General features: G+C 46.0%; 1 protein-coding gene and 1 long non-coding RNA gene across 4 annotated transcripts in view; one reads left to right on the forward strand and one right to left on the reverse strand.

Moving 5' to 3' along the window:
• The first annotated feature begins 1,130 nt into the window (after positions 1-1,130).
• The window catches only part of FAT1 (FAT atypical cadherin 1), a 120,165-nt gene continuing 108,801 nt past the window's right edge, over positions 1,131-12,494 (forward strand). For 2 of the 3 annotated variants that reach the window (XM_033400687.2, XM_033400688.2), the window contains exon 1: positions 1,131-1,669. The gene's annotated coding sequence lies outside the window, so the exon portion shown is untranslated. The remainder of the gene's footprint in view (positions 1,670-12,494) is intronic. The other variant, XM_004277189.4, reaches the window with a different exon arrangement.
• LOC125962806 (uncharacterized) lies at positions 1,619-5,294 on the reverse strand. Its single transcript, XR_007474548.1, has 3 exons — positions 4,770-5,294; positions 3,426-3,611; positions 1,619-2,482 (listed from the first exon to the last, which is right to left on the reverse strand). It is a non-coding gene; the product is annotated as an uncharacterized LOC125962806 (long non-coding RNA).

Consider the following 12,494-nt stretch of genomic DNA (forward strand, 5'->3'; position numbering starts at 1 on the left):
AGGACTATTGATGAACTCCTATATGCTTACTAGACACTGTATATGATGCTGGGGAAAAGTGTCTCCTTGAGCATTGCCTCCCTGGCAAATAAATATTTTTGAATGGAAATACACACACATTTTTACAAGGTGAAACAGACGAGGAAACTGAAATTTAGAGAAGTTATATGACTTCCTTAAGGCTAAGCACATCCAATGCTCCAACACAATCTTCTTTTCTCTTAACTGTTTAACTCCTTGCCATGTTTCCTGTGTCCTAGGGGTTCTGCTCTTTGCCTTCCAGAGATAACAGCCAGCTAAACTGACCGCTAGATTTACATCAACGGCTGCAAAGGTATTAACAGAACCCGCTCCAGCCCCCTGCCCTTTTCCAGGGAATTTTAATGCTAACCTTCTGGGGACAGTGTCAACTCACAGAAATGGCTCCCTGGGAATTTCACGCTGTTGAGGAGATTTTATTTTGGTATTTTAGCGGCGTTAAAAATATATATATATATTCCAGAGCAGATTTTTTCCTGGAGTCCAGACGCTTACGTAGAAAGGACGTATTCACTTACAAATTTCACTTCAACAGCGTTTGCATCTGTCTTAGTCTACAGCACGAGTAGCCGACTGATTTGTGTACTGGCCCCCATCACTACGGATGACTTATAGGAAACATTAGAAACTGGCTCCTCCTCCACCTCTCCCTCCACCCCTTGGATCCTTGTACGCTTCAGAGTACGGTCTAAAAACGTAGGCGCTTTTGGAGAGGATTTGAACATTAAAATATGGCTCCGTGATTTTCAACACAAAGACCGCAAACAGCGCTAGAGCACGAGAAGTAATTAAAATAGATCACATCCTAAAGTTGGAGGGCTACAAAGTACAAGTCGTCCAGGCTAGTCCGCAGAGACTGTTCGTGCTTCCGCCCTGCAAGAACCCGGCAGGCGACACGTCGCGACGAATTTCAGCTGCAGAAGAGGAAGAGCATCACCTGCAGTTCGAGGCGTGGGAAACGCGGCCGGAGGGGGGCTTGCGAGAAAGCCAGCCGGAGAGGTGCGCGCCGCGGGGCCGCCCCGGCGCCGAGTGCGAGGAACGCCGGCGCTTGGCGGAGCCCGGGAGACGCGGCGGGGTGGAGAGGGGCAGACGCTTCACTGTCGGGACCGCAGCGGCCGCAGCGACCGCTGTGGCAGGAGAGCCGGCCGAGCTTCCGAGCTCGCGGCCGCTACTGTTCAGGAGGCGGACCCCGCGTGAGAATCCCGTCCAGGCGGCGGGGCTGGGGGCTAGGCGGGGCGCTGACGTCACCTCCCCTCCCCCACCTCCTCCAGGCGGGAGGGAGTGGGGAAAGAGGCAGTGATCCGCCGCAGCTCCCGGCCGCAACTCCTAAACTCGGCGGCTCGCTGCCCGGACATGTCCTGACAAACTTGGTTTCTCTTCGGCCCTCTAGCCCTCGCGCACTCTCATTTCGCCTCCTTTTGCTGCTCAAGTTTCCCCCAGTTCGGAAGCCTCCGGAGATGCGGCCACCTGGGCGGCGCGGGCGGATCGCACTCTCGTTGGCGACATGCTGAAGATCCGAGGGAAGCAAAGTTGGTACTTCATACACGGCTTGTAACAAATATCCAAATCGCGTGGCGATTACGGACCTGCCGGGACTTTAAAGCAGAACACCGAGGACTCGGCTGGACGGGTGAGTACTTTCTTGAGTGCAAGTCTTTCCGTATTTAAGTTTAAACGTTAATGAAATTGCGTGGGGTGTTTGACTAGTACAAGGAAGCGTGTGCATCCTACCGGCTTTCCGCTCGGCGAGCTGCACACCCGCCCTGGCTGTGCTTGATTCGGGAATGAAAGATAAGTATGCATAGGTTTTGGAATTCATAAAATACTTACAAAGCACTGTTCAAAAGAACTTGAAAAGCTATGCTGTTTGTGCATTATTTCAAATGTAACTTATTATAGAAATGGTGCCCAGGGAGGGCGCATTGGGTGCCGCGTGATCTGCAGTGGCGCAGCGCCCTCTAGTCCGGGCACCCGGCAAAGCGCGCGCTCTGCGCACGGACCGCGAACTTGGACCTGCCGGGCGCTCTTGGGACGTGGACGTGAGGTCCGTCGCCGTCACCCTAGCCTTCACTTACCACCCACTCCGGCCCATTCTATAGCTAATATACAAATACCAGCTTGGGTGGACTGGATGCAGAGGCAGTGCTGGCGGAAAGCTTTTTTTGTTTTCGGGAACCCATCCCCCTCATTTTCTAGAGCCTTTGGGTACTGGGTTAGGGAGGATCGACTATTGAGAGGACAAACGTGGAGCTTGTACTACATTTCTTGTTCATGTGAAGGTAATTAGCTGGTAGCAAAAAGGCACCTCTGTTTCGTTCCGTTGGGGCTAAAGGATCAGTAAAAACGTGGCAGCACCGGACTCTGAAATCTCGATCTCTGACTCTCGGCTGTTCCTCTGGCGACGAAGTGCAACTTCTTTCAGGCAATTAGGTTTTCAGTGGACCTGGCAAACCGGGATTCCCAAACAGATGTTTTAGTCCAAGAAAGGGTTATTAGTTATTAGTGAATGGTAATTTTCTCCAGGAATTCTTTTGTGTCATTTAAAAAATCTTGTGATTTTACGTTATGGGATGGTGTCTTTTTACCTTTTACTGTTCTTCTCCTCCCCCGCCCCCCGCATCCCGCCCCAACAAACTGTTGGCGTTCGTGTGTGATTGTGTTTTGTTTAGAGTTAGAATTCGGCAACGGGCACAAACGAGTTGAGCTTGGAGACCAGGTAACCTACTTTCGAGGTGTTCCATGTATGAAACTGACCTGTAACTCCAGGAGCGCTTTGCCGTGGCCAAGTGTTTGGATGATGATGTTTGCTGGGTGTGTGAATTTCTGTGTATTCTAAATAACGCGCAGGGAATACAGCACATACTCTTAGTGCTACGAATCAGCACACTCATTCTGCAGGCATTATTATTCCTTCCCAGCCATGACCTTCTAGACACATTCCCCCCCATCACCTTCTTTGAGATGGCATAAGAGGAGACTGCATTAACTTTGAAACAGGGAAATTCTCTCCTTAACCCTAGACTCCCTTACCCCCATTTGCCTCGTAGTTCTTCCAGCAGCCCCCTCCACCGGTTCCAGGGAAATCATCTCTCTTTGTCCTCACAGCGTTAACGTATTCGAGCTGCACAAACTTTCCGAGGTCAAGGCCGCCCTCTTCTCCCGGCTGTTTCCCAGCGCCCGGGAGCACTCCGGGCTGCGCTGAGCCGGCGCCTGCAGCTCTGCCCGCGCTGAGGACCGGCTCACAGCCCCGCGATGCCCGGACTGCGCGCTCCGGTGTAGGGGGAGTTCCCCGAGTGGGCCGTCTGGACGCCCGGGGTTTCCCCTTCTCCCTGCGGAACTTGTAGTTTCACGTCAGACTGCGTTCACAGCCTGCGGGGTGTACTTACCGCGTGGGAAAGCGCACGAGACGGCACCGCTGCCTTTTGTCCCGCAGACCTGGGAGTCGGGGGTGTCCGCCGGCGGAGGCCGGCGTTGGGGTTCGTAACCACGGCTGGAGAGGTTCAGGGGTCTAACCAGCTCTGCGCAAAGAGGTCGCGAAGGAAGCGTTTTCACTTTCCCGGGATTTTAGTGTACTGTAGATTGAAAAAGGAAGTAGGTTCCGATCTAACTGCATTCCTTTTGAGACCTTTTGGAAGATTTTATTCCACCAAGCAATTGCAGACCTACAGCCAAGGCATTCAAATTCAGATTTAGGAATTCCCTGAAGGTTCCCGTGAATCTAAAGGAGGAGGCGTGGGAAGCTTTTTCTTTAGTCCTTCGCTCTTTTTTTTTTTTTTAAGCTAAGTTACTGTTCCCCCTTTCCTAGTAGGGAGCATTCCCTGTTAATTACCTGCACAAATCTGTGTGCTGGCCATAACTAACCTCGGCACTAGAGCGAGCCCCAATCTGTTCCTCGCGGTGTCGCTAGGTCATCCTGGGCACTCGCTGGTCTCCTGGAAAGGAGTTGGCTGCTGTAGCTGCTGGGAGATCCCTGACCCTTGGCGGGGCGGCGTAGCCTGGACCCCGCGGACTGGGATTCCGGCTGCCAGGAAAAGTCGGGTCGAGTTTCTGCGCGGGAGAAAAGAGCGCCGGCGCGAGCGGGCGTGGCTGCGAGCGGAGGGATATATCCCGCGCCGGGTGCGTGAAGCGCCGGGTGCGTGAGACGCCGGGGTTGCACCGGCCGGGCTTGGAGTGGGGCTCGCGGGTGGCGGGGCGCTGCCTCAGAGCGGGGCGCAAGGAAAGCGAGGGCGGGCCGCAGATACCATGCGGCCCTGCGGAGCCAGTGAGGCCCCGGACCGACCCGGACCCCGCTCGGGGGCGCGCTGAGGCGGCGAGGTGCGCGCCCCCGAGAGCGCCGCCGCCGCCGCCGCCGCTTCGGGCTAACTTTGCTGTAAGTTTGAAGGAAACCAAATGGGGCTTGAGGGCGGTGGGCGAGGGGCGCAGCGGCGCACTCGGTGCCATTGCGCGGCCGGGCCGAAGCCGTATGTGCCCGCGGGACGAGCAACTTGCTGCTGCCGGGTGGCGGGCTTCCGGCTCGTTGGGAGCTTGCCCCTCACTGTCCAGCCCAGGACCGAGCGCCCCCCGGCGCTCTGGGGACGGGATGGAAAGAAAGAGACCCGCCGGACGGTGGTGGTGCCGAGGCCCCTGCCCACTTGGAAAGTTCAGGGCAGGCCCTGGATTCGGGTGGGTGGGCGGAGGCGGATGGGCGGGAGCGGTTAAGGCGCGACGTGACCCGAATGGTAATTACCTACCCGACTGCTGCTGCGAGCTGGCGGCGGCCCCGGCTGCACCGGCTCTGGCCCCGGAGCCATTGCTGGAAATCAAAGCGGCAGCCGCGGCGCGGGGTTCCCGGCGGCCTCTGGGCGAGAACTTCCGCCTCGCCCGGAGCTCGGAAACTTCACACGCGCGTTCCACTTTCTTCTCTCCGGTAACACGCGTGCCTGTTAAAGACTTATCTGATCTCGCTCCGCGGCTAATTTCTTGCGATTTGTGAGATATTCACAGCGTTGGTGTGATGAAAGGAGAGGCCAACTGCTAAGGGATGGGATCTTTGAAATGGAGTCACCGAGTTCTTTTAGATGTTTTGTACCCTGAAGGAGTGCTGTCCTGAGGTTTGAGTTGTAACTGGTTGAATGTAGTTAAGCATAGGTGAGTGATAAATATCGGGGCTAAACATTTGCAACTGTGCTATCCGTTTGTTTCTTTTTTGGAAGAGAAACTTCTAAGATCTTTTTTTTTTAAGAGATTCTGGTTCTTAAGTGCTTTTTCTTTCTCTAAGTGCTTTCCTCTAGGAAGCTAACTTTCTGTTGTCTCTAAGAATTTTTTTGTTCCCACTGATGTGAATTGCGGGACTTTGAAAACAAGGACGCAATTGTATGCGTTAGGAAAGTAAACTCATAAATATTTTCTGTGCAGTTAGAGGTTTTTTTTTTCCTTCATGTGTCTGAACTATGATTTCATTAAATAGCTTTTGTTAAGCAACTCCTATTTACAGTGACTGAAATCGGAAAAGATTTAAAAGGCAAATGATCTTCAGTTATTTATGTATCTTTCACAAAAGCAGATTCTTGAGGCGTCATACATTCAGAGATAGGTTTCAATAGTTTAAGATAGCTGCACGTGTTCAAACTAGGTGATGGTGATGTTTTTTTCATATTACTCTTAGCGTTGTGGTTATCCAGCACATCGAGTTACTGTAGTTACTCATAGAGTGTGTTTCTCCAGGTATATAGGTTAATTCTGATGTTTGGCTTTGTGTTTTAGGACAGCTCTCTGGTTCCACAAGTGGAATTATTATCCCCCTTTCTTTTCTATATACTTAAGCTTTAAGATGGGTGTAAAAGTGCTTAAAACATTATATAATTTTTAAAAACAACGATGAATATAACTCAATTATGTCAAACATGGCATTTAACACGTTCATAGTAGGGTTTGATTTGAATAAAGTGTGCATTTGTGTACCCATTACTTGAAAAATGAATATCTTAAATGAACTAAATTCTTTGTCACTCTGAAAGGAAGTGAAATTCTTAGAGGACTTCATAAAAATCTTTCAGGCCACCTGCATATCTATTCATTTGTATCTTTTAATTAGTCGCTAGAAGTACACCTAGTGGTTTTGCACCATGTTAGTAGATCATTTAAATGCATGTTATGGTCAGGTGCCAAAAGAGGAATCTAAAAATTATATGCAAACTACTACTGTTTTCCTCCCCCTGATCCCATGCCTTCCTAGTAGTGTATGTCTTTAGACTTAGCTCTCAAGTTGTCTCCGAAGTAGTCATTTCTTTGAACGCTAGAAGTGAAAGGGATGTTACAGATTATTTTAACTCCTTTAACAAGTCTACTGCCACCTGTTTTCCACCCAAGTTTTGCAGATTTCACATAGACTCAGTAAACTAAATCAAATTCAATGCATTATTGTTGCATTAAATGTTGTCTCCATGGCCTAATTTGTGGCCTAAAGGACTTGATTTAATAGCAGGAAGCCATAAGGCCAGGTGTCTGTTTAATCTTTATGAGTGGGAAACTGCAGCAGGTAAGCTTTCTTTTGACCAAATTATATAGTTGATGAAGCCAAACTGTGTCTTTTTGTCTCACCTAATTGTTTAATTTGCAAGTGTTAGTTTGTCCTTAGGCACTGGTAAGGAGTTTTTGAAATGAGCGATGCAGGCAATTCATTTAACCAAGATCAGAAAGTTGCATTTTTTTCTCTCCTCAGGTCTGGGAGGAACTTTTTATTTCAAAAATGTATTCAGTCAGATGAGGAATCTGTATATTTCACATAATAAATTTTTTTTAAAAATGATCTTTCTTTTCCTTAAGTCCCAGATTTAAATATATTGCCAAAATTCTTGCTTAATTCCAAAGGTTTATTATTTATGTGGAGATAAATCTATAATTAAATGTCTTCTATAGACCACTTAGGAAAATCGGTAATTATTTAATTCTTATCTTCGTAGAATATTCAAGCATAATGCTTCATAGTAAGCTCTGTAGTAGGGACGCTGATCTGGCATCGCCTGTAGCCACTTTGGAAGTATTTTGAGGTGGTTGATGACCTCTTTTTGAGCTGCTGGAAATTAGAGCCTTCTGCAGGGCACCCATCGGCAGTGTTGTTACTGGCCTAGTGGTTGCTCCTGGATTTTTTGTTAGGTTTACAACGATGGATGTATTGTTTTCCCATGTTATCCCTCCTTATCCCCCACCCCCTCCCACCCATCAGTCCTGCCTTCCGTTCTCCATTGCTAATCCTCATCTATCTGTCCATTCATGCACCCAACAACTGTGGATCTCCTCTGTGCCAAACACTGGGTCAGATGCAATAAACAGTGGTGAACAAAGCAGGGTTCCTGCTCTCAAGAAGCTTACAGTCCAGCAGGGGAGAAGGACAAACAAACAGTTATCTCCAGTGTGGTAAGAGAGACCCATCTGGGTCAGGGTAGTTCATCATAGCACCTCAGTGAGCTAGGTGGATATTAGGATAGGGTGAGGTCTGGGGGAAGTGTGAATCAGGAGGCAGTGATTCACGGAGAGGAAATACACGTAAAGCAAGTTGTAGAAACCCTTGGTGTTGTGACTTGATTTGTGGTTTGATGAATGGTGAGAAAAAAGACCTGAGCACACCATGTTATCTTTCGGAAAAGGGTTGGTTGGTTTATCATCAGTGTTTCTTTAATCCTTCTTTCACGTTTCTTATGGCTTGCCTTTTTTTCTTTGCGTAGGGAAAACAGAAAATCTATGACCTGGGCTCACCTTGGCTTATAAAGATAGAGAAGATAACTTTTATGGAGGTTAAGAAGAGAGGAAAGAAAGAAATGTTGAAGAGAAAGGTGGAAATAACGAAACTGTGTGTGATGAGTAAAGGGCAGGAAAAAATAAAATTGCCATGTTTGCGTTGTCTTTTCGAAGAGAAAGGCGGCGATGCTGCAAGTTTAGAGCCTCCGCCACTAGGTGGTGTCATGGGCTCAGGACAGCTTGGTGGTTTCAAGACTGTGGGAAGGACACCTTTTTGGTTTGAAACAAGTAATATGGGAGATTAAATTGGGAAAGTAGGTAGAGGTCAGATTGTCAGAGATCTTTAATACAAGATTAAGAAGGATGTACTTAATCCGAAGGATAAGGGGAAACACTGAATATTTCAAACTATGGAGTGACATTACAAAGAAGTTTTAATGAGACTAATTTCATTGCAGTATGTGGGCTAAATAGTATGGGGGCAAGAAAGCAGGAATACCAAAAGGCGGTTCACATGCTGTGCCTGAACAAATACAAATATGAACCAAGTGGCAGCAGCAGAAATGGAAGAAGCACAGTTTTGAGAAATTGAGAAATAAAAAAATGTCAAGTCTAGATGACTTAAGATATGGAGGTTTGACAGTTAAGATAAAAAGTCATAGAAATCCTGAATTTCTGGAGTGTGTGTGTGTGTACAAAGAGACAAAAAGGAGGTGGGGAAAGAATGTGTACCTGTGGAGGGTAGAAAGCTGTAAAGATTTTAGTCCAGTCTCTAGTTTTTCAAATAAAGAAATGGAATCCAAGGATTAATTAACTCCCTTGAAGTCACACAGATGATTAGTGACAAAGCCTGGGCTAGATCACAGGTTTTATGACTTCAGCTGCTTTTTTTAATTTGATTTCTTAGATTGCAAACTTGGTGATTTGGAAAGTGGTGAAACTCTTCAAGGACGTAGGAAATTACTCTATTTTCAGTGGAATAGCTATTATTTTGCAGTGGGAAGTGGCTGAAGACACTGTATAACTTAAGTCTGAAGGTATCCCCGGGGTGGGGGAAGTTGTTCCATGGCACTTGTTGGAGGTTAGGGTGGAATGCAGGCTTCTGCGGTGATCCTTTATGATAAGGGCAGAGGGGATGATGTCTTTAAGGGTAACAATATGTGTGTGTGTGAAAAGAGTTGAAAGAAATTTGTAGTGACGAACTGAAAAGTGAAAGGGTTGGTGTAGCTTATAAAAGGGTATTGGAGAGAATCAGGAAAGTTTAGTGCTGTCCATCCTTTACGCGTTCTGTATGGATCACCTCTTTGTTTTAGGCAGTTTGTGACAGTATGAAGGACACATACGGGGGAGGAGGGTGAGTAGTGTCAAATCGGAGATTGTCAGGGAGGATGAGTACTGAGAAAAGGGCATTAATTTTGACGTTAGCCTTTGACACCAGAAGAAGCTGCTTCTGTTGCCTGGGTGGCTCTGAGGTCACGTGGAACAGTTGAGGGTAGAAACAACAATGTCTTTAGTGGAGGGAGTTCTAAGGAAGTCAAGGTAGCACTGAGAAACTACTCTTTGCAAACATAAGAAGGTGAGAAATAGGCTGTTGGCTTGAAGGAAGTGCAGGTTTGAATGAAAGCTATTTTCAGTGGGAAAGAACCTGTGTGTATTTGTGGACTGCTGAAGGCAGCGGCAGCGGCGGGGCACTTGAGTGTGAGGGACAATTTAGGGAAGAGCTGCAGGAGAGGCACAGTTTTATGGCATCAAGGATGTCTTTATTTGTGGCTTGGGTGGTTCGCATCTCCTCGGAGATGTGGGAGGAAGAGAGAGGAGGGGAAGAGAACATTTTCAGGAGAGGAAGTGGGGGGAGTCTCTACCACGACTTCCACCTACTTACTATACATGGAACGTTCACTTTCCTGATCCCGTATTTAGTGAAAGGCCGAGGTTTATACCTAAATACAAAAGGGAGCATCATAATTTGATCCGTAATGAAAACTGTACTACTTTGGGAGTGGAAGAGTGGCCAGTATTAATGACTGCCAAAACATCATTTAAATGATTTCTGTTTGCAGAGAAAAATATATTAGGTGAAATGCTCTTATATCACAAGAGGGTAAACAGTCTGTTTATTGAGCTTCTCTGTGGGCAAAGTTTGCCCTGGAGTGTGGGTGAGGAGAAAGTGGTTGGCGGGATGGGTAATAACGGAGAGTGGTCATGTTTTGGAGCGCTGAAAGAGGAGAGACTAGCACAGGGATGCCTAGTCTAGCCAGAAATGTACACACAGCCCTAGTTTGTTGGTCTTGTCTTTTATGTCACAATAAAACAACAACTAGAAACAGTCCTCTTCAAACTACCCACAGGCAAGTTTTATAGATTCATTGAGTAGGTAAATTACATACTAGAGTTTATACGGAGGCTATTTAAAAATTAGGAAGTCTGTTTAACTTAAGGGCAAGAAAACTTCCAAAAAATTATTTCGAATTGATTAAATCATGTTAATGCTGAAGCTTTTAGGTTCTGGAAAAGAATTATGTACCGAGGAGAGGGATTTGCAGTGTGTACTGTCAGTATGAATAGCTTGAAGACTGTTCTCAGTTAAATTGGAATCAGTTGTTGATCATTTGAAGGCAGTATTTAAATTAAGTCATTGCTGGGGTAATCAGACTTACTGCAGCTCCAATCAAAGCTAACAACATACAGAGTTAGCAGAAGCAGTTAAGTGATATATATACCAAGCCTGAGCCTGCTGTTCAATTCTGGGTTCATAGTGCCACCCACCCCCATTTTTACTGAAAAAATGTATTAAGATGGCTTAAAGAGATTTAGTATGTACCCAGAAATAAACAAGATCTACCCATTAATTTTTCAGTGTTAAGAATGAAAGCTTTTAAAAGTACTGTCTATGGCTATTACAATTTATTAGAAAAATGCAGGGGTTTTTTCTGTTGTAAATGTCACCTGGAAGCTGTGAATTGGTTATAGCTGAGTAACAAGTAGACTTTCTAAGACAGACACAGTACTCTTTTTTGACTCCTGTTAAGTGATTTTAGAGGTCATTAAATGTTTATTTAATATACAATATTTTTAAAAAGCAGGAGCCATTTACATTTCATATTGTCTTTTAACAACTTTGTGACAATTCTCTTTGGAAACATAGTCATCTCCCTCACGATTTAGACATCTCTAGAAAGTACTTTTAAAATGTGACGCTATTCAAACCGAACATTAAGCTCTAAATTTCAGTAATAAGTTCAATTCTAGTGACGCTCTCACTGATGTGGATACAAAATTGGAGTATGGTGAGGGAAAATACAAAATACTTGAATATTTTTGTGTATTTTTATTATCATATGTGGCATGGAGAGTCTGATACTGTTTCCCTCTTGGATAGAGAGCTGGAATGACTAATGGCGTGTGTAAGAGTGGCGACTCTAAATAATAAACATACATTTAACAGAATGTATGCATTGTGTAACGCAGTGTCCCACCTAACGCCCTGTCTCAAGCATCTGAAACATCCGAACCTTCAGCTTTAGATCTAAATGTTTGAACTTATGCAGCTGTGTTCTCAGCACGGGGCTGTGTTCTGTTGTGTGAAGCCTGTGCGGTCACAGATTGGAACACTTTACATGAAAGTCTCGCAAATGAAGAAACATGAGCATATTAATATCTGACTTCTACCAGAAAAATGATCTTTCTCTCTTATTTATGGAGTTTCAGAAATCTGTACTAAAGATATTTAAGCTTTGGACCTGAGGCCCTTTTTCCCTAAAGGCTGAACTAAGTAAACATTCTTTGTTTTCACTTTGGAAAATGCACAGAAGAAATCCTGGATTACTGTAAGTTCAAGTAGTGTGATCACCTTCTAAATATCAAAGTGTAGCCTTTGGGTAAAATGGTTTTTAGAGTTTAATTTTCATAAGCGTGAGCACTAGGTAATAATGTACTTTTTTAGATGAAATGGTATTAGTACCTTTTTAGGATTTGTGTGTGTGTGTGTGTGTGTTTGTGTGTGTGTGTGTGTGTGTTTCCCCTGCTTTACTGTTTGTTTTGCATAGAGTAACAGCCATAATTTTTCTGGCATTTTAAGGTGAAACGTGAGTTCACAGTTCTCGGGTAAATTACTGTAAGGTTAACAGGATCTCCTAGAAAGTGGAATTTTTTTCTGATCAAAAGACTTGCATTTAATAATTTAATTACAACGGCATTCTGTTAGCCAAGTTTGCAGAGTAAATTCAGGGTTTTAAGAGGTCTCAGTTATGAATGTGGTCGAAAAAGTTTATTCCAGCTGTGATGTGTCCCGTGAGAAGAACCGTGCGTGGTGGGTGAGTTGTGAAGGGTGAGCCAGGTGTTTGGGAATCCAGCTGTGAGAGAGAAGTCGGTGGTGGCAAAGGCTGCAGGTGCTGCTGAGGGATCCTCGAGATGCCGTGGGGAGGGAACAGCTGCAGTGGTTTGGCATGTTGAGCCTTCCCCTTGTGCCCTGGGGGTGAAGGGCATGCCCAGGGCACCAGCGGTGGTGGGAGTAGCATGGCACCAGCCAGTATTAATTTAGGGTCATTTTCAAGGTCTCATGTTAGGCTTCAAATGTTCAGAAAGATTGGTTTGCTTACCATTGTCATTGTCACACCACTGTTTCTTGCTTCTGCCCCAGTGGCTGCTTTGTCTCCCTTGCTGGTTCCTCTCGTCTTCTGTCTTCTAGATCTTGGGGAGTAGCACGTCTCTGTCCTTGGTTTTTGTTTCTTGTCTCTGTG

This window comes from Orcinus orca, chromosome 21 (genome assembly GCF_937001465.1).
Source record: "Orcinus orca chromosome 21, mOrcOrc1.1, whole genome shotgun sequence".
In the NCBI taxonomy this organism is placed as follows: domain Eukaryota; kingdom Metazoa; phylum Chordata; class Mammalia; order Artiodactyla; family Delphinidae; genus Orcinus; species Orcinus orca.